Raw genomic sequence first — 13,754 nt, 5'->3', positions numbered from 1 at the left:
CTAAGCATGGGCGGATCTAGCGGATCTCGCGTACGCGAACTTGCGGATTTACGGATTCGCAATCCGCGAAGATCCGCGAACTCTAGCGGATTTGCGGATTTTCCCGTTTTTTGTGTTTGCGCGCGTTCGCGCCGATTTTGGGACAAGTTCGCAATTGCGAACTTACTTTTCGGCTCGCAACGGCCGCGACTATGTTGTTTCTACGTCTGGTTTATCATCACAGGTTCACAGCACCCTCTGTTTCACCACTGCCACCCTCTGGGACACCCATGCCACCCTCTGGTACATCCTCACTGCCACCCATTAGGTTTATTTATCACTGTAGATTATGGTGGTTGAAAAAAGCAAGCACACCTGCCCTTCTTCAACTGCCATCAATTAATTTGTGTTTCATTAATGTGTCAGTAATTTTGAAAGTTCCAGTCTGGCTGGCACCTGCTTCCTTCCTTATCTGTAATTTGCTTTTTGTTGCAGTGAAAATTTTTTTTCACAGGACCTTTATGGTCTACTTGTAGCTATTCTATGAGCCTGCTGTTTGGGTCATAGCAGGGTCATAGAATAGTTGCAAACTCTGGAGGGGCCCATCAGGAAGCACTACCTTGAATGTTACTAATGTTAAGTTTGAACTTTTGCACCTGCTCATTGCTTTCAGTTTAGCTAAAATCGTTTTTTTCTGCAATTTCGCGCGTTTTTTGGGGCGCGAATCCGTGCGAGATCGATTTCGGAAGCCGCGAATACGTGCGAATACAAAATTGTTTTTTTTGCGACGTGTATGTACGCGTGATCTTGCGCGTGTTCGCGAGGCGCTTCTAGCTATACGTTTGCCAAGTTACCCTATCGGTCGTACACGGGCGCGGCCATCTTGTTTGCGTGACGTATTCCGTTTCCGGCCGCTATGTGTAATCTCGCAAAGTGTGCTGCTCGCTAGTACAATTTCGCGCGTACTCGCAAGGAAAATCTCGCGCGAACTTACCCACGCGGTCGTGAACGGGCGCGGCCATCTTGTTTCTCATTCATTGCTATGGTTCTGGGCATGCTTTCTCTATCCTCTCTCAATCTCTGCCATCCTTTGCTTGTTTGAAGTTTTTTTGATCTAATTTTACTTATTATCTATCCCTCTATTTTTCTAGCTCTATATTTTTGTGTTTTCTGCAGCTTTTAGTTACTTTTAAACTACTTTTTTAAACTCTTTTCTTTTCTTCTTCACTATTCTATTTCTTGTTTATCATTTAACTCTATTTCTGCCCAGACCATGGTAAAGGGAGCCGGGAAGCACCCTGAGAAGGGGAAGGGTCCCGCACCCCGTGCCCGGCTCCCGTGCGGGCGTTTAAGGGGGGAGCAAGTGGTCCCGCGGGAGATCTTCAGCGCGGAGGAAGTGGCGGCACTGATCTTCCACGTCCAGCGCCGCCTCCCCAAGACGATCCTGGGAGGCGGCAAGATCGCGACTGGCTATGGCATCCGGGAGCGTCGCAAGCGGTGGGAGAAGGTGTGCCGGGCCATGTACAAGATCTCTGGGGTCCGGCGCACATATAACCAGGCCACCCACCGCTGGACCGATGTCATGGACCGGGAGCGGGACTTGCTGGACGCGCTCGGCGTAGAGGTCCCCGGGCTTGGTGAGTAGTAGTAGTAGTACATTTACTACTCTGTTTTATCCTGCTCTGTTATTTGCAAATCTTTGTTCTTTACCAAGAGCAATAATGCTGCCGATTACATTGAGGTAAATTATATTTCAAAATCTTCTATGCATTTCAGGTGCACTGCTCTCCTTCTCAGTAGCCTTGCTTGCTACTATGCTTCTTTGTTTTGTATGTTGTGTTCAGAAGCATTTCATTGGCCTGAGAAATTATGTATGAGTGTAGTGTAAAGATAAGAACTGCGTAATGCTAGACAGTAAGGGTCATATTTTCAATTACCGGCGCATCCCTGCAAAGTAGCAGGGATGCGGCAGTAATTGTGTGCCATGCCACCACCACCCATTGGCCCAAAACGTCACAGAAGCCTTACGCATCTGTGCCGTAAAGGCAGCGCATTGCTGGAGTTGCGTGCCAACGATGGCGCAGCTCCAGCAATGCTCTGGGGTACCCTATCTCCCCAATGCTGCATCAAGCCGTACGTCGGCTTCAAGCGCGCAGGGTTTGAGTCATGCATCATTGTCCTAAAAGTGACTGATTGACATCTTGTAGATTTCCCTCAGCCACTTTTAGGATTCGTTCCTGCGCAGGTACGTCCTCCCTTGCGCCGGAACGCCCCCTGATGGCGCAGGGCTTTACAACGTGATGCATCGCCCATATGCCCATATGTGGTTTTTTTTAATATATACGCCGCACCAACACCATGGCGAGTCTTTTGTTCTGCCGCTGCGTCACAAAAGGCACGCAACAATGGAGGAAAATGAGCCGCAACTTCCGCAAGGGACTTCTAAATAAGCCCCAACAGACTGAAGTCCAGTCCTTCCTTTAGACACATGGCTATAAGAAGAAATAGTGGCGGTGGTGGCGGGTGGATTGATAGTTTGAGTATTCACTGATCTGCAAGCAGGATGGACTTTGTCTGTCACTTCGCGTGCTGCGCACTGCTGCCTGCAGTGCCAGGCCTAGGCAAACCTCTTTAGTAGTCTGTTTATTGAGTTACATAGGAACTTTCTAAGTCAACGTTCCGCAAATCAGGCAATACGAATAACGTAGTATACCACATGAGATAGATCCCGTGGAATAGTTGTCTATCTATTTGCTATTTTTCCAAAATATTTTGTTATTGTTCTTTTGAAATGTTTGATTTGGTTGAAAAATCTCATCCATGTTTTCTGGTTTTTCTTTCTTTCATGTTGTACATCAGCTCCCCCCAAGGGCAAGAGGACACAGGAGGAGGGTGCTGAGGATGCAGGCCAGGATCGGGCAGGCGAGGGCTCCTTTGCTGGCCCCAGTAAGTTTACATTTTAATAAACAGTACCTATTTTTTCCTAGCGTTCCTCATTCGATTTTTTCTAAATCGTCTTTGATCTTCTTGTAGACTGGATGTAAATTCTTATCCTGCCTCGAATATGACTCCCTGTGGTATTACTAGACTATTCTTATTAGTCTGTCTGTGTAGCTAACTAAGATTGGACATTTGGCAATTCCATTGGACTCCCATTCTATTCAGCAATACCTCTATGCACTGTCTCCTTCCTGACTAGATAGTGTGGCAGAGTCATTCAGCTCCCGAAGTCACCGATTATAGATCCCCAATGATCTCTAGATTATCGTACGCAGGACAAGAGAGTAGTACGGAGTCACAGCACAGTCAAGAAGTGTCAGAGGCACTCATGCTTGCAAAAATTCCAAAACCTTTAGCTCATCCCCTCTAGTCTGGAGGAACAAAAACCACAGAGTCTATTTAAGTTTAAAAGCTTTATTAAAAGTAAACACATTTATTAAAATCTACTTTGTCATAAAACTATTTAACTGAAAACGGAAAAGTGGTTAGTGCTGACGATTAATTGGACACATTTCTTGTGGTCGAGCCGAGCTCTCACCTGGTTTGAACTTGATCCTGGTCGTGTTCTTAGGAGTCAAGCTTCTGTCTGTTAGGAGAAAAAGTGGTGCGTGTTAAAAATCAAAAGCAAGCATTCATCAGTTGTGCATAAAAGTGCAGCAAGACAACAGCCTTCCCTGGAAAATGGGACATTTTTACTATGGAGTAGACAGTCACAAAATATTACATTGTATTCTGTTTTTTTAACATTTCTCCTAGACCAAATATTATATAGTAGTGAGTGGTGTATTTGTAACATTCTTAAATGTACTTTGTAGGTGTAACATCTGGTGACGGGGCCAGCGCGGAGGTGGCTGTGTTGGGCGAGGACTCGGAGCACTCTGGGGAGGAGGCGGTGCAAGAGCCGGCGGACGTTCCTGTGGGGGTTCAAACGGTGGTGGCGGAAACAGGTAAGCTATATATTCCTTACTTATTGAGATTGAAGACTGCATAGTGTGCTTTCTGCACGGGTGTATTACAATTACAAATCAACCAGGTAGTAGCCTCCTCGAAATGTACTTCGACTTAGCTGTGAAGTTTTTGGTGAGAAGAATCCCAATAAGTTCTTAGATGAACGTGATGGATGGGATGAACGAAAAGCGAAAGAAGGGTGTAAGTAAGTGGGACGCGAACTTGTATGATGGCTGGCAAAGAAGAACGATATGTGTTTGCTTGGCCCCCGAGGTGGCTGGGAAGGAAAGAATATGGTATGGTGCATGGCTGGGTCAATGATGAAGCAAGGATGGGTGGAAGGACAGCAGCCTGGGTGGGTGAAACAGAAACTGTATGTGTGCGTATACTTTGACTGAATGGATGCCTGGAGCATGGTATTCTCTGACTCTTAGATAGCACATGTGTATCTAGAGAGAGTAGATGGTCGCCAGATGAAGTAAGTGTTACCTTGAAGAGCATGTACCACCGCACCCGCACGTCCGTTCCAGTGCAGGGAAGGCAAGGAAAAGAAATTGTAAATGTGTCCAATACTACCATGAATAGTAGCAGTACTTTGTATTGCGTTTGCAATCACAGCATATATCTGGTTATTACGGTGGACACTCCGTACCTCTCTTAATAACTTTAGTTTACTTGTAGTACGTCATTCATGTGTGGGTGTATCACTGTTCACTCAATATTAAGCAAAGCACCTAAAGTCATCTCATATGTCATCAAATACGTCCCATGTGAAGTGATAGATAATCAAATTAGTTAGCTTCTTCATTTTCCTTTTCTAGTACTCATTTGCACTGTAGGGTGAAAGGTAAATTAATTAAGCAGTAGCCCTTGTAACAGAGTATTCTCAGTGCCACCCATAATAGAAAAGTAATAGCTTCACCACCTGCATGTACTGTACCGGTACAGTAACGCAAGTCTGTCTCACTCATCATGGTGTGCAACTTTTTTTCTCGGGTGCAAGTTCACTGTGCTGTCCATGTCATTCTGCCGGCTTGCATAAGATAACGTACCAATTTCCCTAAACAAGAGAGAAGAAGAAGAATAAGACTGGTGTACTGTCATAGTCGACTGTAATGGAAGTCCATAGTGGTCGTAGAATTTGTTCATTAAACTACCACTAATGTTAGTGCAAGGATGCAGAAGTGGGAGGTTACATAGATACTGTCCTCAATAGTTATGTACTGTGCTTTCAATTTGCTACTTGTACTCTGTGACCCAACTTTCGGCTCAATCACTTTGTGTTATTAATAAGGAGCATTGGTTACAGACTATGTCTTTCTTTCTTCATAGAGTTGCTCCTTCCAAATCAACAACACGGAGGGAGCAGGCTAGATTGGCCCGGCAACGGAGGCTGGAGGCCACTGTCGCCGAATATCGGCGGCTGGTGGCCCTGGAGGAGGAGGAGGACACGCAGTCGAGCGGGGCAACAACGACATCCTCGACTGTGACCACTGCATCCTCCTCCGTGACTAAGCCAGCGGGACCGAGCCGGGCTAAGAAAGACGACCGCCACCGCCAAGCAACCGAAATACCAGCTGCCCCCCACAGGAGCTGCAAGGAACGCCAACGCCGCCTACGAGTCCGCATGTCCAACCTGGAGCAGGAGGTCCTGAAGTATAAGAACTTGGTTAAGGGCCTCCGCTCCGAGCTTGCCACCCTCCGCAAGGAGTATGATGCCCATGCCGCATCATGCACCAGCACCAGCAGCCTCCAGTAGTGGAGTGTCCCTTGCCCTTTTTTTATAGACTTTTGGGGGGTGGGATTTGGGAGTTGGGATCGTTTTGGGACGTTTCAAAGACAATCGTTGGGGTTAGGGTGGGTGAGGGAGATTATTTTGTTAGGGCTAAATAAATATATTTTTAAACTTTATCTGACCATACCTGTTTTTTACTGCTTTTCAGTCTGGTGGGTGGGGGGCAGGGGTGTAACAGTAACTTTGTTTTCCTGAACAGTCGTAGGACTTTAGTAGTACAACCGTCAATCTCTTGTCTACTCCGAAATAATACTCCATTATACTACCTCCCACCAAACGCTTATCTTACCTGTAATTTGTGTTAGAAATTAGTGCTAGGCCCAGGGCTGGCTCCAGGTGAAATGGGGATTAACGTTGTCAATCCTGGGCGGGTGACATTTCCTCATTGCGGTGGTACTAGTGGTGTGACACAGTGGCAGTTGCATGCCTATGGAAAAAAAGAAAACGAAACCTTGTTTGTCCTCCTTACTGTAGCATTACAACGGTTACGGTACGATCGAGAAAATAGCAGGTGACAGTACACTAGAACAGTGCCATAATGTAGCCTAACAAATGGTAAAGTATTTGCTTGCAAGTATAACTAGTACTTGCGTTGAATTTATTTGACATTGGCTACTACTACTAGAAGATATAGTACTGAAGCTGAGTAAGTCTAGAAGATATCCTCGTATTCCTTCACCAGCCTGTTGCTATGACCTTATCCTCCCCAGCAAGTGTGTGGAATTATTGATGTCATTTTAGTCAGACATCAAGCAAAACAACACAGCCCGGGGGAAGAGGGTTAGGGTTTGTAAAATGGATGGGAATGGGGGTTTCTTTTTGGGTAGGTTTTGTTGATAGAAGAAAAAAAAGCAGAGCATGGACAAACAATAATTGAAGATACAGACAATCTTTGGTTACAAACTAAAGGTAAGCACATGCAGTCACACTCATAGAATAAAAGACAACAATGGATACTGTATCTGTATTGCGTATGTTGTTGGAGTTGTCCTGTTGAATTTGGTAAGTAAGTTGCATGCAGCAAACAATTCCTCTTATTGGCGGCACTCCTCCATTCCAGCTGACGCTTCGTCCATCAATGTGGCTGGTGACCACTGACAGAAGACACCCTGTCCACTGCCTGCCTGGCGGATGTTGACTGAAACCCGGCCTGTAATTATTGAACGGAAAACAGGAAGTGCTATTACAATACCACTGATAAATAAATAAAAGGTATGTACGCTGTGTGGTTCAAAAAGTGACACTTTGATTTCCCTAATAGACAGTACAATATTTTTGAAATTGCGTGCTCTGTCTGAGTCACCTTTTTAAGGATCAATAAGTATGGCCAAAATGTTATAGCGGATCTTTCCCCTCAAGGTAGGTGTACTGTAAACTGTGTTTTAGAACAAAATTTGACCTTCCCAGCAATGCTCCCACCAAGACCCTTACTAAAGCCAGTCGCAAAAATGTAGAAGAACCCCAATCAGATCTCCAAAAACGATGCCTAGCAGAAAAATGGTTACAAAACGTACTTTGAAAGTAACAGTAGGCCCAAATACAGACCGTGGATTGTATTCAAACCACTTGCAAGCAAGCAAAAGTATCCATAGCCAGCATCTCTCCAACAGTGCTCTACAACAACAGAACTGCGTTGCAATAGAACCCCCCGAAACACATGCAATCCTGCTGCTAGGGCTAACCCTAACGAACCCTAACTTACAAAAAGTGCCAAAACTGGTGTTTCCTTATGGATTTTGTCCAACAAACTTCTAGCCGGTATTAGACCTTCCCAGGAATGCCCCAGGCAAGACCCGCCAACCCACCCGCAAAAAAACACCCGACAACACCCCCAAACAGCGAAAAAGCTAAATCTCATACTTACAATGTCTCTCGGCCTTCGGTCCAAACGCGGCGCTGTGCAGCTAGGTCATCATCATCATCAATCATCATAACTCCTGTTTTCCACCACGGATTTCCTGAAAAGCAAAGGCAATCAAGATTAGACTGTCGCAGCAGTGCTTCGACAGAGACCCCGGCCGCAACCCACCCACGAACAGCAGGAAGCCCCCCAAAACGCTACATTGAGCAAGATGTCAGAAGAAATAGCAAAAAAAAAGGCTGTTCCTTATGGATTTTGTCCAAAACACTTCTATCCGGTATTAGACCTTCCCAGGAATGCCCCAGGCAAGACCCGCCAACCCACCCGCAAAAAAACACCCGACAACACCCCCAAACAGCGAAAAAGCTAAATCTCATACTTACAATGTCTCTCGGCCTTCGGTCCAAACGCGGCGCTGTGCAGCTAGGTCATCATCATCATCAATCATCATAACTCCTGTTTTCCACCACGGATTTCCTGAAAAGCAAATGCAATCAAGATTAGACTGTCGCAGCAGTGCTTCGACAGAGACCCCGGCCGCAACCCACCCACGAACAGCAGGAAGCCCCCCAAAACGCTACATTGAGCATGATGTCAGAAGAAATAGCAAAAACAAAGGCTGTTCCTTATGGATTTTGTCCAAAACACTTCTATCCGGTATTAGACCTTCCCAGGAATGCCCCAGGCAAGACCCGCCAACCCACCCGCAAAAAAACACCCGACAACACCCCCAAACAGCGAAAAAGCTAAATCTCATACTTACAATATCTCTCGGCCTTCGGTCCAAATGCGGTGCTGTTCAGCTAGGTCATCATCATCAATCATCATAACTCCTGTTTTCCACCACGGATTTCCTGAAAAGCAAATGCAATCAAGATTAGACTGTCGCAGGCTCGCAGCAGTGCTTCGACAGACACCAAAAATTACCCACAAACACCCGGAACCCCGCCAAAGAGCACCTCAAAGGCAAGCAAGTCAGCAAAAACGGCAAGAAATTTCCACCTCATATTTGGTACAAAACACTTTTGTCCATTATTAGAGCTTCACAGCAATGGGCCCAAATCCGTCAACTCACCCGCAAAGAAGTACAACACCCCCACAAGTGCTGAGTCTTTCTTCATTGGGCGTAATCCAGCACTCTGCTTGGAGGGAAATCGCAGTCTGGAGGAGGAGGATAGAGGAGCATGTTCTTCAGAACTTGTGAACCTGAGGAATGTAGACTGCGGCACCTTCAAATCAATAAGCAAACAAGTGAAGACAGTTCTGATGATGGTCTTGTTTTTGGGATTAGGTGATTAAAGTTTGAATTAAATTAACTGTGCAAAACAAAGAAAGAGAGACACAAAGCACACAGGAATAAAAGTGAAAAGGACGAAAAAGAAAGTTCTTGATTGATTGTCTCATTTTCAGGGCTCGGTGTCAGGGAATAAGAACAAGATTTCGTCATCATACTCTGCGAATTCAGGCTGGATGAGGTCAGTGCCACCGAACAGAGAACAAATCCCCTCATCTACGTTGCCGTCCTCCTCGTCTTCATGCGGCGTGCTTTCTCGTACTTTGTAATCTGGTGGTATGAGGTGCTGATTCATCTTGATCATTGTCAGCCGCTCCACATTTTTGGGCGAGAGGCGGCTCCGTTTGGGAGTTACAATGCCACCAGCAGCACTGAAAACACGTTCAGAAGACACACTTGCGAGTGGGCAAGACAAATAGTTTATAGCCAGGTTGAAGAGCTGTGGCCACAATTGTTTTTTGCCATGCCAATACTGCAATGGCTCATCATTAAGAAAGACCTCTGTTGAGTCATTCAGATAGTCCTGCACCATCGACTCAAGGTCATCAACGGTTCCTCCACTTTGCTTACTTTTTGCTGTGGCTGTGACATTTTTTCGAGAACCATACCCAAGCAAACTTAGCCAATCCTCTACAACAGCCACTGTTTTTGTTGTGTGTGGTGCAGATGATCCAGTTGCCGGTGTCTTTAACGGCTGAGAGGTCACTTGTGCCCCAGCCACAGGTGCAGAAGTGGATTCTTGTGACTGGGGATGGCCTGCTGATGCTGATGCTGATGTACTGGCTTCTCCTTCAATAACCTGCCGTTCTTTTTCATACCTCTTGGCTGACCAGGCTAACCAATGTTTGTACTTTTGAACATCTGCATCAGCAAAAGGAAAGAATGCTTCGCCTGCCAGCGCCTTTTTGTAGCGTGGATCCAGAATAGTAGCACAAATGTAATGCTGATCTGACTTGATCTTTTCAAGACGTTCATCACCACGTAGGCGCTCTAATAATTTCTCAGACAAAATAAAATGGTCTTTTTTTTTTTCATCTTTTTCAAACTCAGAAGACACCGCCATCAGTTGGTGCTCCAGCATGCACAACAATGGGATAGCTTTTCCCAAATTACAGTCCTCCTGGCTGACTGCACGCGTGAAGAACTCAAAAGGACGAAGCATGTCTGTCAGGCTTTTAACTATGTCCCATTGCGCCGCACTCATCCGCAGGTCCTCCTTCTGAGATGTACCCTCTGTGAAGAAATAGTGATCGAGTACCGTATACTGCTCATACAGACGCTCAAGCATGTAGAAGGTTGAGTTCCAACGTGTTGCCACCTCCTGGATTAGTGCTTTCACTGGCATTCCACGTATAAATAGCAGTCTCCGCAGATGCTTCCGGGCCTTAAAAGAATGGCTGAAATGGTTGCACATTTTGCGGCAGGTGGCCATTACCTCGAACGCTGTACTCTGTTTATCCATCAAGAATTTTTGAACTACCAGGTTGATACAGTGCGCCAAACACGGCACTCTAACATGGTCACCCTTCAACATGGCCTTAACTACATTGGCGCCATTATCCGTGGAAACATAACCAATCTTGAGTTTTAGGGGGGATAGCATTTTCAACACCTTTTTGTTAAACTCTTCCAAAAGGTTTTCTGCTGTGTGACTTTTCTCCAAGCCAAACATGGCTAGTGTTGCATGTTTCCGAGCAGCTTTGAAAACTTTGTCCGGGTCAACACCTGCGTTTAGCTTTGCTATAACACCTGAAAAAGAGACCCAGTGTGCAGTGATGCACATGTAATCAGCGCCTGCGCCACTGGTCCACATGTCTGTTGTCAGATGTATTGTGTGAACAGCACTCTTCTGCAAAGCTGCCCCAATCGCCTCCAGCACATCTTCATGTAGTGCTGGAACCGCAACTCTGGCAAAATAGAACCGGCTCGGAACCTTCCATTTAGGGCAGAGCGTTGCCACTAATTCAAGAAAACCTACTGCTTCTACAAAAGAAAAAGGTAGAAGGTCCACAGCTAGCATTTTAGCCAGCTTAGTGTTATACAGACGCGTCAGTGGGTGGTTGCGTTCATATGGCACGTCTGAAGTAAGCATTGTTCTAATGTTGCCCTGGACCAAGCATTTACGGGCTGATAATGACTTCGTTGACCCAATTTTGCTCGCTGGTGAACTTTTGTGCGTTGGTGTCTCACTCGCTCCAACACTCTTAGTGTGCCTCACATTGGGTGTGCTGCTGACAGGGGTACTGGGTGTAAGGGAAGTGTTTGACACGTCTTCTTCCTGCTCGTCATCATCAGATGAAACATCAACGTTTCCTTGAATTTGGCCTTTCTTGATCGCATCTAGGTGCGCAAACCATTTGACAGTGTGCTGTCTCCTAAGATGACCTCTCTGGCCTCCGGTACCATAGTTGGTACCTGGCTTACCACGACTAACTGCTTGCTTACAAATGGTACAAATGGCAAACTTTGGATTTTTTGGACAAACAGTAAAGAAGTCCCAAACTGGGGACTTGAAGTGTCTGTGGGACATGGAGGAGGCGGCGATACTGGTGGTGGTGGTCATGAAGCTAATGCCAGATGAAGTGGAGGATCTGGGTTGCCCAACTTTTGTACGTTTTGCACTTTCACCGCCACTAATTAAGGTCGAGGTTGACGGAGGTCTCTTCTTGCCAGAAAGAAATATGGAAGCGGGACGAGTTGGTGTACTACTTAACTCCAATGATTGTGGTGTTTCCACTGCCTCCTCATCGACAACATTATCATCATCATCACACTGAGCAGCTCTTCGGGCTAGGGTCAAAATGTCTGTTTGCTGCATGCCCGCTGGGGCTGCAGTGACCTTTATGATGACTGGGTCGTCGTTGGCAGAGTCTTCATCAGCAGCAGTATCCGCCACTTCTTGTTGAGACTCATCACACTCCATAACTCTGAGACTTTGGACGAGCTTCCTTTTACGCTTAACTACCTTTGTCGGATCATGGTGTGCCTCACTCTCAGACGGCTGTGGTGCTGGTTCCCAAGTTTGATCCGTATCATCAGAAGGAGGTGTGCTTGAAGAAGATGTAGACACCACCCTTGATCTCTTCCTTGCTAGGGGTGTGGAAGACAATGAAGGATCATCAGGAGGAGTGGCTTCCTCAAATGATACCTCGCCTTGATTGTCGATTTCCTGATGTGCCCCTACTTCGGGAGGAACAACTATTGTGGGCACTTGTGACCCTCCATGCACCTCTGCTTGCGCATCTCCTTGCGCTGCCTCTCCTTCCACATGTACTTGGGCTTGTACTTGCACATGTGATTGTTGTTGCGGCTGTGGTTGTTCAACACTCGTCAGATGAGCTACAACAACCTGTGTTGATTGAGGGACATTGCTGCTGCTTTCTTGCGATGAGCCAACATCACTGGTCGATGGTGATTGAACAACTATACTGGCTGCCTCTGCAGCACTCAAGGGCTTGGACTTAAGTTGGCGTGGTGGTGGTGGTGGCACTGAGCCCAATGGAGCGGGGGTGCTGCTGCCAGCTTGGTCCCCAGCAGATCCCGCTGCTGCTGCTGCAGGCATACTTTTTTTTTTACTCCTAAAAAAAGGGGCGGGCAGCACACCAGTGTCCTTGGTAACTTGCTTCTTCTGCTCCTTACTGGCACCTTTCTTGCTAGAGGAGCTACGGGTTACTTTTTTGGGGGCCATCTTCTTCAGAGCAGGTCAGCACGGCAGCAGTTGCACGAGTTGCAGAGGGTTCTGTGTCCAGACGTGACGTCGCGTGACGTTATGCTGCACACACACACCGCTGCAGGACTTCTTCCTGGCACTGGTGGTTCTCTTGAGTCTTTTTGTGCACCTAAAAGCAATGGAAGACAGAGGAACATCAGTTCAGTTATACACCCCAAAAAATCGACAAAGCACAGAAAAATGAGCACAATCCCATGCCATCCATGATGTTTACATTGAAGACACCCCACAGAAAGACTAGGGAGTGGGACATGCAAGTATGCAACACTCAGTCACTACCCCTGGGCATAATGGATGAAAAGTAGGCAAAATAAGTGCAGGCCTCAGACACTGCCTCTCCTCAAAATGGCCCCTTACACCCCAAGCACATGTTGCCTGTACCAGCCAGCACTCAAGATGGCCACCACCACCACCCACATGGCCAGTCCACATCAACAGTACACCCCCAAAAAACAGAAAAACAGCCAGAAATCACCACAATCCAATGCCATCCATGATGTTTACATTAAAGAGAGTGAGACCACACCACAGGCACACTCAGTCCATGCACCACCACCCCTGGGCAAAAGGCCACACCAGCAGCCCCCCAAAAACGACAAAAAACAATAAAATCAGCACAATCCCAGCCCATCCATGGCCTCAATGGTGTTTAAATTCAAGAAGACACCCCTCAGAAACACTGGGCCCATGCACACTCACTACCCCTGGGCATAATGGATGAAAAGTAGGCAAAATAAGTGCAGGCCTCAGACACTGCCTCTCCTCAAAATGGCCCCTTACACCCCAAGCACATGTTGCCTGTACCAGCCAGCACTCAAGATGGCCACCACCACCACCCACATGGCCAGTCCACATCAACAGTACACCCCCAAAAAACAGAAAAACAGCCAGAAATCACCACAATACAATGCCATCCATGATGTTTACATTAAAGAGAGTGAGACCACACCACAGGCACACTCAGTCCATGCACCACCACCCCTGGGCAAAAGGCCACACCAGCACCCCCCCAAAAACGACAAAAAACAATAAAATCAGCACAATCCCAGCCCATCCATGGCCTCAATTATGTTTAAATTCAAGAAGACACCTCACAGAAAGACTAGGCCCATGCAACACTCACCACCCCTGGCCAAAGGGCCCCACC

This window comes from Lissotriton helveticus, chromosome 2_1 (assembly GCF_964261635.1).
Source record: "Lissotriton helveticus chromosome 2_1, aLisHel1.1, whole genome shotgun sequence".
NCBI classification, from domain to species: domain Eukaryota; kingdom Metazoa; phylum Chordata; class Amphibia; order Caudata; family Salamandridae; genus Lissotriton; species Lissotriton helveticus.
The sequence above is the reverse complement of the archived record's forward strand: the minus strand, read 5'-3'. Positions refer to the sequence as shown.